Source organism: Chiloscyllium plagiosum, unplaced genomic scaffold, assembly GCF_037043375.1.
Source record: "Chiloscyllium plagiosum isolate Xiang-an unplaced genomic scaffold, Cpla_swu_hap1 HiC_scaffold_45, whole genome shotgun sequence".
Classification (NCBI taxonomy): Eukaryota; Metazoa; Chordata; class Chondrichthyes; order Orectolobiformes; family Hemiscylliidae; genus Chiloscyllium; species Chiloscyllium plagiosum.
The window spans coordinates 49,101,632-49,122,836 of record NW_028270183.1 but is presented as its reverse complement, the minus strand read 5'-3'; the positions used below and the strand labels follow the sequence as shown (position 1 = coordinate 49,122,836).

Below are 21,205 nucleotides of genomic sequence, written 5' to 3'. Positions count from 1 at the left end.
AGTGGTTCACTGATGAAGAAAATGCAGTCACTGGATTGATTTGAAGAAATTGCGATTTTCTTTGAAGTGAAGAAGTTGGATATATTTTTGATAGAGCTGTATAATATTATAACAGACCTAGATATAGCAGACAAAAATATCTGTATTTTTGGTCGGGAGAAGGTATTCACTCAGGCATCCATCCTGCTGAGACACCAATCAATTTACTGATAGCCACAGTTGAAGAATTCTTTTCTCTTTTTCACGCCAAGTAATGCAAATTGGCTTTGGCAGCTCATAAAGTTGTGCATATAGAGATCTTAGCTTTGGAAATGTTCACAACATTGTTGAACATGAACAGATTCACACTGGGTACAGATTTTTATTTTCCTTTACTAATTCACAGGATGAGGGTGTCACTGGCCAGGCAGCATTTACTGCCCATCCCTAATTGCCCAGAGGGCAGGTAAGAGTCAACCACATTGTTGTGGGTCTGAGGTCACAATGTAGGCCAGACCAGGTAAGGATGGCAGCTTCGTTCCTGAAAGGGCATGAGTGAACCAGATGGGTTTTTCTGACAATCGATTAATGGTTATCATTAGACTCTAAATTCACAAGTTTTTTTTTAATTGAATTCAAATCCCCCCATCTGCTGCAGCAGACTTTGAACCCAGGTCTCCAGAACACTATCTGGAGTTTTAGATTAATTGTCTCGCGACAATACCACTCGGCCAATACTTCCCCACGTCGCCGTCCATCTGCACAGAGTGAACAGCGATTTTCTGGTTCATCAGGAGTGGGTAATCACACATACGTTTGCTCAATGATTGCAGGAGTTGGATGTTGATTGGAAATTGACATCCATCGCCAAACCATGTATCCTGGGTTTGTTTCTGGTGATGATTGGAAGCACCATCAGTCTTGTTACCTTTTGGGGATGAAAACAGTTTCAATTAGCTTTCTGTTAAATGATGGCAATCAATTCTATCTCACAACTCTCAGGCAGATTAGTTTCTTTTGAAGGGCTCTCCATCTCCCCAACCTCCTCCATCCTCACCCCCAACAGTACAATGATCTCATAGAGTCTCTTTGTGACTATGAATGAGACAATCTGATCTGCTGCTTCTTTCCCTAATCCTCTGTCAAGTTGGATCTTAAACTCCCCTTACTGCAATTGTGATCCTGCATCATTGTACAGTGTTGCTCGTATTTCATGTCTTGGCCTATCAGTGTTCATGATACTGCATGTAGTATATGGGCCAACAGTGTAAGAGTTTAGCTCTTTCCTTCCACCAACAGCAGTAGAATTGTGCTACAACAAAACTTTTGGAATCACGGCCCAGCATATCCCCCAACTTACCTCTTACCATCAAACTAGAGTATCAATCCTCATTCAACTGAGAGAATTCAGGAGGGCATGTCAGTTACAGCAGCATGAATACCCAAAAATGAGGTGTTAACCTGATGAAGTTCTCAAAGAGGACTACTTGTGTGCCTAACAGCATAATTAGCAAGTGATAGACAGAGTGAAGCAATCCGGGAAACAACAGAACAGATCTAAGATCTGCAGTCCAACCAAATCCAGTTGTGAATGAAGTCAGAGCACAGCTGGAGTTCTGAGGACAGTTCTCTTCAAGATATTAACCAACAAGAATGTCAGACTGGATTAATTATCATAAAACTCAAGTCCGTTTGATATTCATATATTTACAATCAGTGTTCAATTCACCAAATGTAGCTGAACGTAAAGATAATCTTCAAGTGATTGTAACAGTGGAGACATCTGAATACTTGTTCAGCAAATTAAAGCCTGTTGTGTTTAGATAGTAATAATTTTAAAGAGATGTTTAAAAAGTAAGGTGACTTGAGTATAATGGAAGAAGTTGATTGGTGGGTAGTTGATAATGTTGTTTTAATCTGAAGTTAATTTAGGATTAGTTAACAAATAAACACATGGTAGGGAATCCCAGCCTCATGGAGTGCACATCCAGTCCCATGTGGGAAATCCAAGACACTTCTTGTGTGAGTGACAACCACAAGAACATGGAGGTGACACGGGAAATGTCAGGAACACTCGTTTGACTGCAGTTAAAGTACTGCACACACTTCTGATCTCCACTTTCCAGGGTTGATGTGATCACACCAGAGAGGGTACAGAGGAGATTGATCAGAATATTTCTACAATTGGAAAATTTCTGCTCTGAGGAAAGTTTGGATAGGCTGGGGATGATTTCCAAGGAGGATGAGGTGAGATTTATTTGAAGTGATAAAATGCTGAAGAATCCAGATCAAGTGGATAGGAAGGAGCTATTCAGAAGCTGGAGATCAGAAACTGGAGGATTTAGATTGAAACTAATTCCCAGAAAGAAGGAGGGGAGAATTCATTTCACTCGGAGATGGTGGAGAGCAGGAACTCATTGATTGGATGGAAAAGGCAGTAACCAGCATCACATTAGAATAAAAGGACATGGATGTAACTGAGATGCTGGAACATGCAAGGTTGTGGACTAAAGTCTTCAGAATGGGATCATTGTGATTTATTTAACATTTCCCCAGAATATTAAACTCAAGTCCAATTTGAGAATTTATGAACATCATCCGACCTGAATTCCAAATGTCAGAATAAATTTATCAGAAAGTACAGCACAGATCGAGGCCACTTGGCCTATCCTGCATGTGTTGGCTGTAATAGAATAATCCAAGCTTTACTGCGTTCTGTACTCACCAATGAGAGCAACAATTTCAGACTGCGTACTCTGCCATCTATGTTGTTATAACCTATTTATTCAATGTATTTCTTTGACAGCTGCTCGCCTTGTTTCCTGGTTTCTTTCCCAGCCCTAACTCCATTCCCCGTGGCCTTGAGGGGCTACCATTTCTGCTGTCTAATCTCTCCTGCCTTCTCCCGTATGACAGACTGTCCTTTTGTCCTTGTCTCACTCCCACCTTGCTCACAACTTGTTACATTTCTGATGGTTCCCAGACCTCTGTGACTTGACTGCGTCCCCCGGGTCAATGGCACGAGTTTTGAATTCTCTTCCTCCTGAGATAATCGGAAATCTTTCTGGCTGCAGTTTCCTTCAGATTTTATTTTGAAAAAAAAAGAGGATTTGCGTCAGAGTCAAGTACTTGTGAGCCTTCATCCACAATCCTGAGCAATTAGACATAATATGTGACCCTCCCACAGATGTGCAGGTTTGATGTGCTAACATGGCCTGTAGTGTGTAGGTTCGGCGGGTTGGGTTAGCCATGCTAAACGTGGGGTTATGGAGGTAGGGTGGGACAGCAGGTCTTTGCAGACTCGATGGACCGAATATTCTCTTTGTGCGCCTAAGGGACTGTGTAATTCTAACTAGTAGTGATTGTTGTCACATTTTCCTAAGTCCAGGTTCATTCAACTCAGGTACACATGCTGCCTTTTGTGTTTCTGTGGGTGCTCACTCAATCCTTTCCTTCTGATTTACATCAATTTCACACTGTATGTGAGGGTGGGAATGAATGTGTAAATTTAAATACGCCAACCGAAACCCCTCACAAGTCAGGAACTGTTTCTGCTACTAGCATCACTCACAACAGGAAAATAAAGGTTCAGTCACAAATCTGACAGAAACACAGTAGTCATAATCACCAGGAAAGACTTAACAACTTAAAACTCTTTTCTTAAGAAAAGAGGAGGCTGAGAGACAACCTGGTACAAGTAGGAAGCTTTGTGTCTGTGTTTTCAGAGGTTTGAGGTTGAAATCATTGCCCCAGGTCATCGAAGGTGCTATCTAAATGTGCATCTTTCTTTCTGCCTATCTGTCTGAGTCAACAATCAGATGGATATGTCATTGTCTGAGTGTTTTCCCAAATCCCCGATTGAATTTGCCTCCCCCCACAATCTCAGGTGCCAGCTGCCTCTAGTCCACCCACATGGGTATGTTGAAGAGCATGACAGGAGAATGGATTGAAACCGAGAGTTCAATGCCAGAATGAAATAGGAAGAAGGAAATAGACGGGATTTTTGGATCCCAGGGGATACAGACTCCAGGATTAGTCCTTGTGGGCATTCCCGCAGTAACACGAGACAGCATTCCATGATGAGAGTTTAATCCGGGTGGCAGTAGAGGGAATCACTGAGCATGAGCAGGTTTAGTTCAAACACAGGAGGTTTGTTCAGTCAGTAACAGTGTGTTAGACATGGAGGTGAAGTTTTCAGTGAGGGGAAATGTACCACAAGCTGCAGATGGATAACTTTCATTGGAACAGGAGGAAGCCATTCAGCCCTTCAACCCTGCTTTGCCATTCAAGAGATCATAGCAGATTTGGCAGCATCTGTGGAGAGTGAACCTTTGGGTCCAGTGACTGGTCAGGTGACCAGCTGCAGCTGACCATTCTGCCTTTTCTGTAACACTCTCTGGAACAGGTTCTGGTGCGAGGGGAATGAGATTGTCAATAACAACTGAGAAAACAGGAGGACGTGCTCAATCAGAATAAAACCCATTTTGGTCTTTCACTTTTAATTCAACTGTAAAAATTATTCATTATCATTTCATAAATAAGATAATAGACCAGAAATCAACTCTTCATGTCATTGGGGCTGGGAGACTGTGTTAATTCTGACCTGGTCCAGCCTACATGTGAATCCAGAACCTGAATAATGGGGTTGACTCTGAACCATCTCTTGGGCAGTTAGAATGGATGACAAATGCTGCCCCGGCAAGTGATGCCATGATCCCATGAACAAACAAAACAAATCCAATCGCTGTGGTTACTTGTGAACTCGCTGGTGTTATTGGAAATGGACGAATGGGAAGGTTTATGGGGTAAAGGGAGAAGAATGCATTCAGTGAGGTGATCCTTTGGAGAGCTGATAAGCCAATCAGCCTCCTTTCGTACAGTAACAATTCAGTAAATATTTCATTCTGAGCCATCTAAGGGAATATCAGGGCAGAGTTTATAAAGAGGTCAGATTAAATGAGGGTCTCGGTGAACACAAATGAGACACAGGTACAGAGAGGTTTTGGGATGGATTAAATTATATTTATACATTTGCATAGTCATCAACATTACAGCAGTTAAAACTGGGGGTTATTTATGCAGCTAAAGGGGATGCTGGGTAAAGATACCGTAGTTAGTGCTTATTTTATTCCAGGCACTCCAGCCGAGGAGCACATCCTTCCTGTATCTATCCTCTCGAGCTCTTGAAGATTTTTCTTCCTTTGAAGTGTTTCATGTTTAGATACTCCAGAGAAGACAGCTTCAAGCTCCTCAATCTCTCCTGCCAGGGCATGTTACTGGCTGCTTCATGGACTGGAACTGGCAATTGAGATTGAAAGGTTACTGTGCAAAATATCTTCAATGGTATTGCCAGACGAGAGTGGTTTTAGGGAAATGACCTTGACTTACGGGCATTGAGTGTCAGAGCACTTCCTGTTGTGGGGCATCCTGTTTAGATTCAATCTATTGATAACTATTAGAACTGACTTGCACTGTCTCCGTCAAAGTGGTCAGAGCATTACGGCTGTCATCGAAGCTGGTAACAAACATCCCATGGGTTAAAAATCGTAAATGATAGAGTAGGTACGAGGTCTGAGGGCACTGTTGGAGTATTGATGTTGTTGTTAATCACATTAACTCGGATGGAGTTGACTGAATTTATATTGTCTCTTTCTGAATCTCAGGATGTCTCTCTGGGCAGTAAGTCTCCACAAACAGCAATCTGACAATGAGCAGGGATCATCTGTTTTGATTTAAATGGTGACTGTAGCACTGCTGCTTTACAGCACCAGGTACAAGGTTGGAGTCCAGCCTTGGTCAACGGCCTGTGTGGAGTTTGCACATTCCCCTATGATTGTGTGGGCCCCCTCCAGGTGCTCTGATTTCCTCCCACAGTTCAAGAATTTGTGGGTTAGGTGGATCAGTTGTGCGAAATTGTCCACAGTTTCCAGGATTGTGAAGACTCTGTGGATCAGCCATGGGAAATGCAGTGTTACAAGGATGGAGTGCTCCAGGTGGGATGCTCTTTGGATGGTTGGTGGGGTTTGATGGGCCAATGCTCTCCTGCCACACTGTTGGGATTCTATTCTATGATTGAGGATAAAGCAGGGTGTTCTTAGAGAAGGAGCATGTGGTATGTTTCAATGCTCTCGATGCCTTTAGATAGAGGTTGGCATCGCAGGGGATACCGTGCTTTATCTCCACTGCTGCCCCCTCACCCCTAACTCTACTTTGATTTAGTCCCTTCCCATTCTATCATTTGAAATGGTTTGCTTTGCCCGTAATGGGCTTTGTTTGTAAATATTCAATTGGTTACACGGGTAGTTTACTGCAGGTGATTATATATTAACAAAACCCAAAATGGCGTAATGATGAACGTCGGAAGGTTGCTCAGCTGTGTGTGATAACACTTCTGGGTAGGAGAAATGGGGGGGGGGGGAAGAACACTTCACAGCTCACAGAAGGAGAACTGAAAAGCAGTGAAATCAAACCAAAGGTTCAGACAGGGAGGGAATATTTCCCTGGAGTTTGAGTAACTGGAAAGAGATGGTGTCCGGGAATAGACAGATTTTTGTTTTACAAGACATTTTAAATTTTTAAAAACTGTTATATTCAGATAGTGTCATTTCTTTTCTTTTAGTTTTATTTATTGTGGAATAAATAGCTACAATATTTTAAAACCAACTTCACAAACCTTGCATTAAAGACAAATGTTAAATAAAATTCATCAAACCGTCCCTCACTGAAAACTGATGTGGAGGTGCAATCTCCTGTAGAATCCCTGCCCACTTCTTCCTACCCGGGCTCCAAGGCTATATACATACCTGGGAGATAGCAGCAGGAGGCCATTCGGCCTTTCAATCCTGCTCCACCATTCAAGGGAAAACAGCTAACTATGCAGCGCAGTCTCCTGTTCCTGCAGTGTTCCAATCCCCTTTCATGACTTTACCTTGAAGAACTATATCTAAGTCCTCCTTTGGCTTCACCACCTTTTGTTCCAGTGGCGTTGCGGTGTTACTGTGTGGGTATAGGCAGGGGTATTGTGATGGTGCTGACTCCTGGAGGATGCACTCAGCGTCCCTCATCATCCTGCAGTAACATCAACTGGGTTTCAGCAACTAGAGATAGAAACCATTTCCAGGATATGGGCATCACTGGCTCAGCCAGTATTTATTCCCCATCTCTAGTTACCCTTCAGTAGATGGTAGTGAGCTGCTGTCTCGTACCATTCACAGTCCATTTGGCGCAGAGAGACCGACAATGCTGGGAGAGAGAGTGTTGCAGGATTTTGGCCGAGTGAGTCTCTATCTTTGGTTCTCCAAATGCTGGTTAACTTAATCACGATCTGCATATGATTTTGAGATTTCAGTCTGCGAATCTTCGCCATCTCGCACCCTGTATAAAGGAATATGTACAGATTAGAAATTCAGAGCAGACAATTCTAGTTTCTCTGGAATATCTTTTCCCCCCTTTCTTCCCTCAAAGCTGTAACCCTCCATCACACTGACTCTCTCCCACCATTCTGACTCTACAACCCCCGAAGGTACACCCTCCCCATTCTGATGGAGTTGTTGATAAACAGATCCATGCCACCACTTCCCGCCCCTGGTTAGACTCTGCACCCTTTCTGGGTTCACTTCCTTTCCCTTCAGTTGTTGCAAGTCAATAATGTAACAGCAGAATGAAACGAAAGGAAACAGACAGGGAGGTGGATCCTGGACAGTAGAGGAACCTTCAGTCTGGGAGAATGGGTCAGATCCTTCTTTGTTTCTCATTGGTAGATTCCAGTGTTATGACAAGTTGGGGATGGAACTTGGTCCCATGTGGGTGTGGTGACACTTTGACCCTCCAACAGATCAATACTACAAGCAAATACGTTCCTCCTCCAGCCAATCACAATGTGAAATCCTTTCCACTAGTTACCCCAAAGCACATGCTCCAAAACTTACCCACATTCTGTACTTGGGCAGTGCCAGGTTTCCCCACAGACGTGTGGTCCCTGCCTCGGAATTTGGGAGTTGCAGTCCTCATGCAGCCACTGGATCCCTGCCTCTGGAACGTGAATGAAAAGTGTGGGGTGGAAGATGTTGTGTATTGGATCCTCATTCAGACACATGGGACTTGTGGGCTGTCACTGGGATTTACTGAGACATCCGCCTAGACAACCTGATTTCTGATGTAAGAAACATAGATTCAGCCAATTGGGGGTTAGGGAGGTTAATAAGGGGCAGCAGGTTTTAAGCAGAGGTGGCTCAGTGGCTAGCACTGCTGCCTCACAGCATCAGAGACCTTAGGCGACTGTGGGGAGCTTATACATTCTCCCCATGTTTGCATGGTTTCGTGCAGTTCTCCAGTTTCCTCACACAGTCCAAAGGTGTGCAGGTTAGGTGGATTGCCCATGCTAAATTGCTGACAGTGTCCATGCACGTGCCGGTCAGACAATTAGCCATGGGAAATGCAATGTTACAGGGAATGAGTGGGTCTGAACGGGATGCACATCATAGGGTTGGTGTGGACTCGATGGATGAATACCCTGTTTCTGCACTATAGAGACTCTATTCTATTCTCATGAGGAAGAATGTACTTATCTCGATGTGTTGTGAATCTGTGGAATTCCCTATTCAAAATGCGGTGGATGCCAGGACAATGAGCAAATGTAATGAAGAGATACAGATGTGGAATTTGCAATGGGTTGAAGAGTGAGAAAGAGCTGGCAGGAAAATCCAGCTGAGACCGATGTGAGCTCAATGATCACCGTATTAAATGGTGGGGCTGGTTCTCCTGTGCCCAGTCCGTCTCTTCTTACGGTAATAACTGGAAAGCGGAATCCAAAACTCACCACCTTCACCAAAGGAGATTTTCGGAAAATGACATCGTCAGGTGGATTAGCGTTCCAAACTTAGATAGTGAGGAAGTTTGTAGGAGATAATGATTTTGCAATTTTAAACTGAGGGGAGACAGTGATTTATGGTTTTAGATTGCGTCGTACATTCGCAGCGTCCAGTGTACGCTGTTGTGAATATCTATCCTGTACTTTATTACAAAGCCAAGGTCATGACAATGAAAACCAAAACACCCAGGTAACATCGTCTCACCTCGTAATCTGATAAAAGACTTGTGATAAGTCTGGTTGAACTTAGAACACAGATGGAAAGCTGGAAGATTAGATCCACTCCTAAGATCCTGTGCTTTTTAAACAAAAGGAGACTACAATAGGATGAGGCAGAAGTTGGCTAATGTAGACTGGAAACAAAGACTTTACGGTGGGAAAGTTGACAGACTGCGGGAATATCAAAGCAATTTTTTGAAGTGCTCAGCAAAAGTATATATCAGTGAAAAGGAAGAACTGTAGGAAAAGGAATAATCTGCCATGGGTGGCTCAGGAAATAAGAGAGTCTATCAATCTGAAATAGAATGCATACAAATTGCCAAAGACCAAGGAGATTAAAATAACTTTAAAGATCAACAGAAAGCGAGATGGGATTGGGGGAGAAAAGTGATGAGTAGCTATCCCCAGGGCCAGAATAGCAGTTTACCCTGCTAGAGGGGAACTTATTGTGAGGCGTCTAATTGTTGAAGCACTGAACTGTTACCATAGAGATAATCCTGATCAAGTTAAAAATCACAACACACTCCAAAAGCTTGTACTTCCAAATAATCCTGTTGCACTACAACCTGGTGATGTGTGGTTTTTAAACTTTGTCCACCCCACCACCGGCTCCTCCACATCAGAATCCTGATAGAAAGCCCCACTGAAACTGAAGTGCCTGTCAGATACTTGAGGGAGCCACGGGGGCGTGGGGGAGGGGTGTGTGGTTTAACCACAAAGTGCTGAACTGAACTAGACTTTCTAACTGACCGTTGCCATGGAGATAATACTGAGAGACAGTCTCTATTCAAAGTCCCAAACCACAAAGGTATAAGAATGGGAGCGGCACATCGGACAGACGGGGAGTTACCTGATGCTGCCTGGAGGTGTTTTGCATGTACACTATCCAGGTAACTGCCATGTCTCATCAATAAAGACTTAAAGAAGACCTCTCAGAGTTCTGTGCCTAGTTATTCCTATCCAGCAGGGTTCAGGAATATGAGTACACAGCAGTCAGTCTTCACAGTGGAGGATACAAAGATCATGCCAGTAATTGATAAGGAGACTGAGGAAGGTGAGGACCTAGATAACCATTATCATGAAAGAGTTAGAGGTGGGCAAGGTATGGAGCTAAAGGGAGACAAGTCTCATTGCCCTGATGGAATACATCCCAGGATACCAACAGAGTTAGTGGGAGAAATAGCAAATGCACTTAGAGTTATAAAATCCTACAGCAGAGACAGGACCTTTGGCCCAAACTGGCCCATACTGACCAGAATGTCCATCCATGCTAACCCCATTTCCCTGCACTTGGCCCATCTGCTTCTGAGCCTTTCCTATCCATGTATTTGTCTAAATGTCTTTTACCTGTTGAGTGTTCCTGCCTGAACCACTTCCACTGGCAGCTCATTTCATATACATACTACCCTCTGTGTAAAACAGTTGCCCCCCCCCCCCCCCCCAGCTTCCCTTTTATTCTTTCTCCTCTAACCTTAAACTGATCCAATCATGCCGTCCAATCCTTGAGTTCCTGGGAAAAAAGACTGAGTGCATTCACCTTATCCAGGCATCTCATGGTGTTATACACTTCGAGAAAAGAACCCCCTCTGTTTCCTCTGCTCTAAACATAAAATTCTCACTTGTCCAACCTCTCCCTATAACTCAGACCCCTGAGTCCTGTCAACATCCTTGTAAATTGTTCTGCACTTTTTACAGTTTAATAACTGAAACCTACATTACATTCATCATATTTCCAGTATTTGCCCACAGCGCTGGAACCGACGTGACAATGCCAATGGATTAGAATCCATGATCGAGAATGAACTCCTTTACAACAATCCCGTTTTCATAGTGTTTCCCATGGTGCAGGTATCCTTGTGTCTTTCTGGTTGCATTATTAATTAAAGACTTGTCCTTCTAGAAAGCAAAGTTGTGGCTTAATTGTTCCTGGGAAATGTGCCATGATTTTCTAGACTTTCAAAAGCAAATGGAATCTCTCTCCCCAGTCACCATGCTGACATGGACTTGGCTGTGTCTCAGTACTTTTGCAGTCACACTGAGATTTGGAATATTCGCCCACGGACAGAATGCACACATTTCCTTCCAGATGAAAAGGCCAATGATATTCAGAGCGGCACGGATCAAGTAACTATCACATCTGAACATGAAGTTCAATTTGAATTTCTCATCCGCAAATCCACCCTTTCAGTACCTTACAACAGAGCACACAAGTTACCACTGTTAATACAGGATGGAAATTCATAAGACAATTGTAGTATTAAACTGTAGCTTCCTTGTTCATCCAAAGCTTTAAGCCTCAGTCTCACAATTTCTCTCTTCTGTGAACTGAAATCCAAACCCACCACCACCCACACACTCCTTTCCTCCACACCCAGTTCTCTTACACATTCTCTTCGAATTCAGTTTCCTAGCTCCTGATGAGAACTATCCTGCATACACTGCTTCCTGCAACTCTGGCCAAGACCCATCTTACTAAAATGAGCCAAATTAGAATTCTAATTGCAGGCCCATCCTTGTCCCTTTCCATAACAACTCTGAATCTTCACAAAAGAGTTCTGATCATTTTCTGCAAAACGCTGCACCACTGATAGTCTGATCACATGTTCGGGTAGTAAGAAAGGTGCCATTTCCCTGGGTCCTGCTCCCAGAGGGATGAAGCTGCTAATGATAGATTAATTCCTCACACCCACAGCCTCCTTCCCAGACACTGACCTAGACTGCACATACTCCCACAGTTGCCAGCACTGCGACCGTGCACTGGTCCCGATCATACAGGAGTCCGGGTGATTGACAGCAGCTGCTGCCCAATATATCAGAATCCCTACAGTATGGAAACAGGCCCTTCGGCCAGACAAGTCCATACTGACCCTGCAAGCAGTAACTTGCACAGACCCATGCCCACTAACTAATGTAACTAATACTATGGGCAATTTAGAATGGCCAATTCACCTGCCCTGCACATCTTTGGATTGTGGGAGGAAACCCGCTCAGACACGGGGAGCACACGCAAACTCCACACAGACAGTCGCTCGTGGACGGAATCTAACCCGGGTACCTGATGCTGTGAGGCAGCAGTGCTCACCACTGAGCCGTCTCGATCGAGTGGAGGGGGCGTGGCTGGAGGACTGCGTCAATGGGATTGTGAACAGTGAATGAATGTGGAGGACACTGGGGGATGGACATGTCAGTGAGCGACAGGATCAGTGCAGCAGCAAGAGGGGATCCGAGACAAACTGAGCAATGGGAGAGTCTGACAGGAGAGAAACTACAGGAAGGTTCTGTTTGGAGGCTCAGGCAGGGACAGCTGGAATACATTATGGCCTGGTGGCTTGGGCAGGTTTACTAATCAGCCTCTTCAAAGATGCTTTTACACAACTCTGAGCCTGATCCTCCTAGTCCAGAGGTAAAGACACTTATACTATTTCCTGGTGGGCAAGGGATACAGGGACTGCCTTTCAAAAGGAACTCACCTGTGTTGGTGACATTAACAGGACTCAATACAGACTCACTGACAAAATGCTGGTGTACTTGAACTTCATCCAGAATATCAACACCTATAACTGGGCAACGCAGACCCCAATGTACAGAGTTAAATCCTGGATACTAATAACAGCTTTGTGCATGGGAAATCATATCTCATGAATTTGACTCAGTTTTTTTGAAGAAGGAACAAAAAGGATTGCTGAGGTTAGAGCATGGACTTGATCTACATGGACTTCAGTAACGTGTTTGACAAGGTTCCTCATGGGAGACTGGTCAGCAAGGTTAGATCGCATGGAGTACAGAACTGGCCCGAAAGTAAAAGGCAGAGGGTGCTTTTCAGGCTGAAGGCCTGTGACCAGTGGAGTGTCACAAGGATCAGTGCTGGATCCACTACTTTTCGCCATTTATATCCATGATTTGGATGTGAACATAAGAGGTATTGTTAGTAAGTTTGCAGATGACACCAAAATGGGAGGTGTAGCAGACAGTGAAAAAGATTACCTCAGAGGACAAGGGGATCTGGATCAGAAGGGTGAATGGGCTGAGGAGTTCAGTTCAGAAAAATGCAAGCTGCTGCATTTTGGAAAAGCAAACTTTAGCAGGACTTATACAGTTTATAGTAAGTTCCAGGGGAGTGCTGCTTAACAAAGAGTCCTTGGAGTGCAGGTTCATAGTTCCTTGACAGTAGAGTAGCAAGTAGATAGGATAGTGAAGGCGGCAGTTGGTCTGCTTGCCTTTATTGGTCAGAGCATTGAGTGTAGCGGTTGGACGGTCATATTGTGGCTGTACAAGACATTGATTCGGCAACTTTTGTAATATTCCATGCAATTCTGGTCTCCTTCCTATCAGATGGATGTTCTCAAACTTGAAAGGGGTCAGAAAAGAATTACAAGGATGTTGCCAGGGTTGGACAGGCTGTTTTCGCTGGAGCGTCAGAGGCTGAACGGTGACCTGAAAGAGATTTTTAAAATCAGGCCGGGCATGGATAGGGTAAATAGACAAGATATTTTCCCTGCAGAAGGGGGAGTGCAGAACTAGGGGGCTGAGAGGGGAGGGTAGGCAGAGAGGGGGTGGGCGGAGGGTAGGAGAGGGTGGATGGATCGAGAGGGTTGGGACAGAAATGGGTATTGAAAAAAGGGGGGGGATAGAGAGGGGAGGCACAGAAATGGATGGGGACAGAAAGCGGGATTAGAGAGGAGGGGAACAGACAGGGGGATCAGAGGGGGCGACCGACCGACGGTTGGGGGGAGGCGACCGACGAAGAGGGGGAACAGACTGGGGTGGGGGGGCAACCGATGGAGCGGGGAAAGAGACAGGTGTGCGACCGACAGGGGGGCGACTGACAGAGGGGGGACAGACCGAGGGGGCAAAAGATGGGGGCACAGACCGACAGGGGAGGGACGACCGACGAGGTGGGGGAGCCGACAAAGGACTGACCGACAGAGGGGGGGAACCAGACAGAGTGGGGGGAGACGGGGGGAACAGAGAGGGGGAAGATGGAGAGTTATTTTATAGATCTACAACTCAACCCTGTTCGTGTTTTCTCCTCCTCACCTTAATTTCCTCTGAAGGGCTCAGAACAACTGCATAGTTCCTGGAAAGTGGAGTTTCAGGGAGATCAGGTGCTGAATGTGGCATTTGGGACACTGACCTTTAATGGAATGTGCTGGTCAATAAACGGACTCTGGTTTGATTCCACTGTCTGTGTGGTATTTGCACATTCTCCCCGTGTGTCTGCGTGGGCTTCCTCTGGGTGCTCTTAATTTCCTTCCACAATTCCAAAGACATGCAGTTTAGATGGATTAGTTTTGGGTAATGGTAGGTTACAGAGTTAGGGTGGAATACTGTTTCGATGGTTGGTATGGTCTCATGGGCTGAAAGGCCTGCTTCCACACTGTGGGGATTCTGTCACTGACTATAGGGGTTAGGAGGTCACGTTGTGGCTGAGTAGGGCATTGGTGAGGCCAGTTTTAAAATACTGCATTCAATTGTGGTCTCCATGATTTCAAAGATGTTATCAGAATAGGACTCAACCTCTTAATGGCAAGTTCTTGGGAAGTGTTGAGAAACAAACAGACCATGCAGTGTAGGTTGATTGTTCCTTGAAAGTTGGTTGAAGGTCGACAGGTCGGTGAAGGTGGTGTGCTGTATGCTGGCTGTTATTGGGCAGTGCATTGAGGATAGGAGTTGGGAGATCATGTTTCGGTTGTACAGTTTATTGGCTCGGCCACTTTTGGAATCCCCAGACTGCTTTCAATTCCAGTCTCCCTGTTACAGGAAAGATGTTGGGAAACTTGCAAGAGTTCAGAAAAGTTTTACCTTGTGGTGCCAGTATTGGAACATTTGAACCATAGGAAGAGGCTGAATAGGCTGAGGCTATTTCCCTGCAGCACTGGACAGTTTAGGTGGTTTTATCGAACTTTATAAAATTATGAGGAGCAATGATAGGGTGACCAGTCATGGTTTCTTTTTTCCCAGGGTAGGGGAGACCAAACAAATGCTCCTATTAACAAGCAACAATTTAAAATTCTCACCCTTGATGTAATTCCTGGCTGTGAACATCCCTGTCTCCCTGCACCACACAACCTGTGAGACCCCGACAACTCATTTTCTTTCAGACTCCCAACGATGAGTTTATTCATTGCTTCAACTGTCTGGCTGGTTCTACTGTTGCCAAGGCAACACGGTCTGGAATTCCCACCCTAACGCCCTCAGACCTGCTTTCTTCCTTGAAGGTATTCCTGAAAACCTGCTTATTTGGCAACTCTTTTGATCACCTGACCTAATATCCCCATCTGTGGCCTCATGTCAGAAGTACTCAATAGTATTTCTGTGGATTTATAAACATGATAAAAAAAAAACTGTTGTTGATTTGCACACACAATGTCAACTCTTCAATGTTACTGAGTGAATAATCTAAAACAGCTCTTACCCAACCACATTGTGGGAGCACCTTCACCACACGAATTGCAGCTGTACAACGAAGTCAAACATCACCTTCTCCACAGGCAATGGGGCTTTGGCACTGATCAATGGTATCTGTGGAGGGAGAAACACACAGTTGATATTTCAGAGAGTGCAAAATGCATTATAGGGAGGGAAAATGGTGCAGAATTTGGATTTTGAAATTTGTGTTTTACAATGTGCACTAAGTTCTATAAAACCTCTCATCCCATACCATGAAAATTTCCTCCTCTTCCTGGTCAATATGTCTTTCCTTTCCCCTGCCCTTCACCTTCACACATTTCCAATGCCTTGGTCACAACAACACTGTGCTGTCAGTGAAGTTTCTCATGTGGTTGAGTATTGTCCCGCCCCTCATTCACTCCGATTGGTTGAAGGACCAACTAGCACCTCTAGCCCCCGTTCCCCCACTCTTATTGGTCCTGCGCTGACATCAATAATCCGAGGCCCATTGTGGGCTGGAGCATGCTCAGTGCTTCCTGTTTTGCTGCTCTTCATTCGGTGTGAGAGAGAGGGCTCATCCCTGTTTCTCCTGATGTCAGACAATAACTACCTGCATTGTATGGAGCCTTTCACATTGACAAATCTCCTAAAATGCTTCACGAATGATAAAAACGTTGATTAAAGAGAACGATTTTTAGATACATCTTTAAGGCAGACAGACGGGGTTCGGGAGGATATTCCAAAGGTTTGTGTCCTCGGCAGCTCCAATCGTGGAGTGGTATAGGTGGGCAACAGCTTAGAATGGAGACAGTCAGTGGCTAACCATAGGTTAACAACCTCATGTCGTAGCCCCCTACCCCACACACCAGTCCTTGTTCTCACAGCCTGCCATTACACACTACCTATGGTTAGCCATTAACAGTCTCCATTAACAGCTAGTCAACCTCCCCCGGCCAGATCGTTATCCTTTATCCAACTTTTCCTCTCACTCTATCCCTACCCTATCCTTTACTCCTTTTATCCTCCCCCCCACACTATCTTCTGCACATAAACTGACTTTTATTTTCTCAGTAACATCAGTTCTGTGGAAGGGACACCGGATCTTAAACTTTAACTCTGATTTCTCTTCACAGATGCTGCCAGACCTGCTGAGCTTTTCCAGAACCTCCTGGTTGTTGTTTCGGATTTACAACATCCGCAGTTCTTTTGGCTTTAATTTACTGGGAGTTTGTAAATCAGGTCCAACAGCCTCTGTCCCAGTCTCTGCTGTCTCTCCCAACCCCAAACAGTGACACTGCACCTGCACAGCTCATGGACATGTGTTGTCTTGCTGGCTGCACCCCTCATTCAATCTCATTGGCTGCAGGACCACACAGACTCTCCTCCCATTGGTCTGGAGCTTCCGTCAATCAGTCGGACACCATTGTGATGAGAGTGGGGGGCTAATCCCTCTCTCTGCCCTGGGATGAGCTTCATGGGTAGTGAATGGGGCAGTATCACAGAGCACAGGGGCTGGGGGCTATTCAGCCCATTGGGGCTGTACTCTCTCCCTCTGGAGATGCTGCAAGTCTGTCCCAAGTCCCCTCCCATGTGCCCACAACCCCCCAAATCTTTCCTTAAAAAGTAAAATTCCAAGTCTGTTTCAGAATACCTGCTGAATCTGTGTTGTTCAGATTGTTCCAGATGCTCAGAACTTTCTGAGTAAAATAGTGTTCACATTTTCACATTGTATTATTTGCCAATTACTTGAATGTAGTTATTAAAGGTTGTGAAAGTGTTAACAATTCCTCTCTCTCTCTCTCTCTGCAAATTCAAGACCTTCGAACCAAATCTGCACCAGATCGAAATCACTGCTTCACCTTCTCAGCTCCAAGGATAATTATCTGTGCTTCAGCTAGCTCTCCACACAATAGAGGAATACATCTTAATTTATTAAGATCAAAGAAACAGACCTTCGGTCCAATTCGTCCGTGCCAACAAGGAATCCTAAACTAATGGGTTCCCATTTACCATCTATTGGCCTGTATCCATCATTTACCATCTATTGGCCTGTATTCATGTACACAATTGGAAGCCTTTTAAATGTTGTGATTTTTATCAGCCTCCACTACTTCATCTGGTAGCCCCTCCCATACACACACCACACTCAGCTTGAAAACGTTGCCACTTAGATCCCTTTTAAATCTTTGCCCTCTCAACTTCAACTCATGTGCTCTAGTTTTGGACCCACCTAACCTGAGGAAATAGGACTCCGGCTGCTCACCTTATCCACGCCCGCCGTGATTTTATAAATCTCCATGAAGTCACCTCTCAGTCTTTGACTCTCCAGAGAAAATAGCCCTAGCCTAATCAGCCTCTCCCTGTAGCCCAAATCCTTCAATCCTGGCAACGTTTTTGTAAATCTCGTCCAAACCTTTTCAAGTTTCACAACATCCTTCCCAGAACAGGGAAATTCAAACTGAAAACAGAATTCCTGAAGTGGCTTAATCAATGTCCTGTCCAGCCACAATATGACGTCCCAGCTTCTGTATTCAATGCATTGACCAATAACGGAAAGCGTTAATGGAGTCCCATTTGCCAGCGGTTCACCCTTATTCATCTAAAACCTTCCTCTTCATGTACCCAATCAAATGCCTTTTAAATGCTGCAATTGTACTATCCTCCACCCCTTCCTCTGGCAATTAATTCCAAACTTGCAATGCCATCAACATGAATAAGATGCCCCTTAGAACCCTTTTAAATCTTTTCCCTCTCACCTTAAGCCTGTACCATCTAGTTCTGGACCCACCGAACTTTGGAAAAAGTCCCTGACTGCTCACCTTATCCATGCCCTTCATGATTTTATAAGACCATCTCTCAGCCTCCAACTCTCCAGGGAAAATAGTCCCAGCCTATTCAGCCTTTCCCAAGAGCTCAAACCGTCCAACCCTGGCAAAATGCTTGCAAATGTTTTCTGAACCCTTTCAAGTTTCTCAACATTATTCCAAGAACAGGGAGATTGGAACTGAAAAAAGAATTCCAGAAGGGCCTTAATCAGTGCCCTGTCCAGCCACAATATAACGTCACAACAGCTGCATTCAATGCATTGACCAATAACGGGGAACGTACCAAATGCTACATTCACTCCGCTGCCGAACTGTTACTCGACTTTCAAGGAACTATGAACCTGTACTCCAAGGTCTCTTTGTTCAGCAATGTTCCCCGGCCCTGATTTGCCTTTCCAAAATACAACAGCTCACATTTATCTAAATTGAACTCCGTCTGCCATTCCTTGCTCCAATGGCCCATCTGATCAAGGTCCTGTTTTATTATGAACTAACCTTCTTCACTGTCCACTACACCTCCAATTTTGGTGTCTTCTGTAAATCTACTGACCATACCTCATATATTCACATTCAAGTCATTTATTTAAGGGCCCAATATCCATCCTTGCAGCACATTGCTGCTCACAGGCCACCAGTCCGCAAAGCAACCCTCCATCATCCTCTGTCTCCTACCTTCAAGGCAGTTTTGTCATGGCTTGCTCTCCCTGCATTCCATGTTATCTAACCCTGCTAACCAGTCTGCTTTGTGGAACCTTGTTGAATGTCCATATAAACAACATTCACCGCCTGGCATAATCAATTTTCTTTGTCACTTCAAAACACTCACTCAAGTTAGTGAGACACAATTGTGCATGTATAAAGCCACATTGACTCTTCCTGATCATTCCTTACCTTTCCAAATAGATGGATATCCTGTCTCTCAGAATCCCTTCCAACAACTTGCCTTCCACTGACTTCAGGCTCACTGTTCTCTTGTTCCCTGGCCTCTCCTTACCACATTTTTAAAATAATGGCACCTCACCTGTCGCTATCAACGATACAAATACCTCAGGAGAGGCCCAACAATCACTTCCCTAGATTTCCAGAAAGTTCCAGGATACACCTGATCAGGTTCCAGGGCTTCATCCACCTTGATGCGATTTAAGACATCTAGTACCACCTCCTCTGTAATATGGACACTTTTCAAGTTATCACTGTTTACTTCTCCAAACTCTCGAGCTTCCATATACTTCTCAAGTAAAAATGAAGTGAATTATTTGCATATCTTTTGCACCCATTGTGGTTCCATGGACAGCCTTGTTGACCTTTAAGGGGTCCTATTCTCTGGGCCAGTTAATCTTTTGTCTGTGATATATTTGTTTAATCTCTTTGGATTCTATTCTAGGACATCCCAGAAAGGCCTACTTCACGGACTGTAATTTTCCTCTGACTTGATCAACAATGCCCTCCAACACATACCCTCCACTTCCTGCACCTCTGCCTTTACCCATCCCCTCCAGCCACATTAAAGAATATAACCCTGCGGTCTTCACCTTCCACCCCACTAACCTCCAGATACAGCGCATCAACATCTGTTATTTCTGCTACCTAAAGTCAGACCCCATCACCAAAACATATTTCCCTCCCCAACCCTATCTGTGTTCCGCAGAGACCATTCCCGCTGCACCTCCCATGATCGGTCCACACCTCCCACCAACCCACGCTCCATACCCTTGACCCACCCTTGCCACCATGGGAGATGTAAAACATACGGCCACAACTCCTTCTGACATCTGTCCAAGACCACAAAAGGATATTTTCACATCAGGCAGAGATTTGCCTGCACATCCCAAAACCTCATATACTGCATCTGGACACTATAGGAAACTTAACGTGGTTCATCCAACGAACCTACACATCTTTGGACTGTGGGGGGAAACTGGAACACCAGGAGGAAATCCTCACAGACAGTGGGGAGAACGTGCCAACTTGAACACAGTCAGTCGCCTGAGGATGGAATCAAACCCAGGTCCCTGGTGCTGAGGAAGCAGCGCTAACCACTGAGCCTCAATACTGTGGGATCTTTGGTGCTGATGCGCTGGCCCACTGATACCTCGGTCACTCACCCTGCCTCATTTCCTAACTGGCAGTGATGACGGAGTGAAATTATCGCTAGACAGTTAATCCAGAGACCCAGATAACGTTCTGGGCACCTGGGTTTGAATCCCATCACGGCAGATTTTGGAACGTGAATTTAATAAATATCTGGAAAAAATAATCTAGTGACGACAAGGAATCCATTGTCAATTGTTGGGAAAACCAATATGGTTCACTCACGACCTTGAGGGAAGGAAAATGCCATCCTTACCTGGTCTGGTCTGCATGGGACTCCAGACCTATAGCAACGTGGTTGACTCATAACTGCCCTCTGGGTAAACGCAGCAATAAATGCTGGCAGAGCCAGTGACAGCCTCATCCTGTGAATGAATAAAGAAAACAGATCAGGTTTTGTTCCTTCTCTAGTCGGTACATCCTACAAACTGAATCTGAAATGTTCCCGAACACATTGAACAAATACCTTTCCATCCAAGCCCTCAACACTACAGCACTCCGAGGCCATGTTGGTAAAGTTAAAACCCCTTATCATTGCATCCATATTATTCTTACAGATAACTGAGGTCTCCTGGTAAAATTGTGTCTCAATTTCCCCGCCGACTATTGAGAGAGAGTCTATAATACAATCCCATTAAGATGGTCATCCCTTTCTTATTTCTCAGACCCAACCAATAAATTGCCTGGATGTACTCCCAGGAACATCCTCCTGAAGCCCAGCCATAATGTTATCCCTAATCAAAAACATTTCTCTATTGGCACCTTTCTATCCTTGCGATAGCATCTATACCCTGGAACATTAAGCTGCTAGTCCGATCCATCCCTGAGTAAT

General features: G+C 44.8%; 1 long non-coding RNA gene across 2 annotated transcripts; it reads right to left on the bottom strand.

Moving 5' to 3' along the window:
• Nucleotides 1–452: 452 nt before the first annotated feature.
• On the bottom strand, nt 453–20,740 carry LOC148136656 (uncharacterized). Of its 2 annotated transcripts, none has more exons than XR_015754425.1 (3): nt 20,630–20,740; nt 15,483–15,589; nt 453–907 (listed from the first exon to the last, which is right to left on the bottom strand). It is a non-coding gene; the product is annotated as an uncharacterized LOC148136656 (long non-coding RNA). The 2 variants fall into 2 exon arrangements; XR_015754424.1 differs by lacking the exon at nt 453–907 and adding an exon at nt 10,817–11,258.
• Between the last annotated feature and the right edge of the window lie 465 nt (nt 20,741–21,205).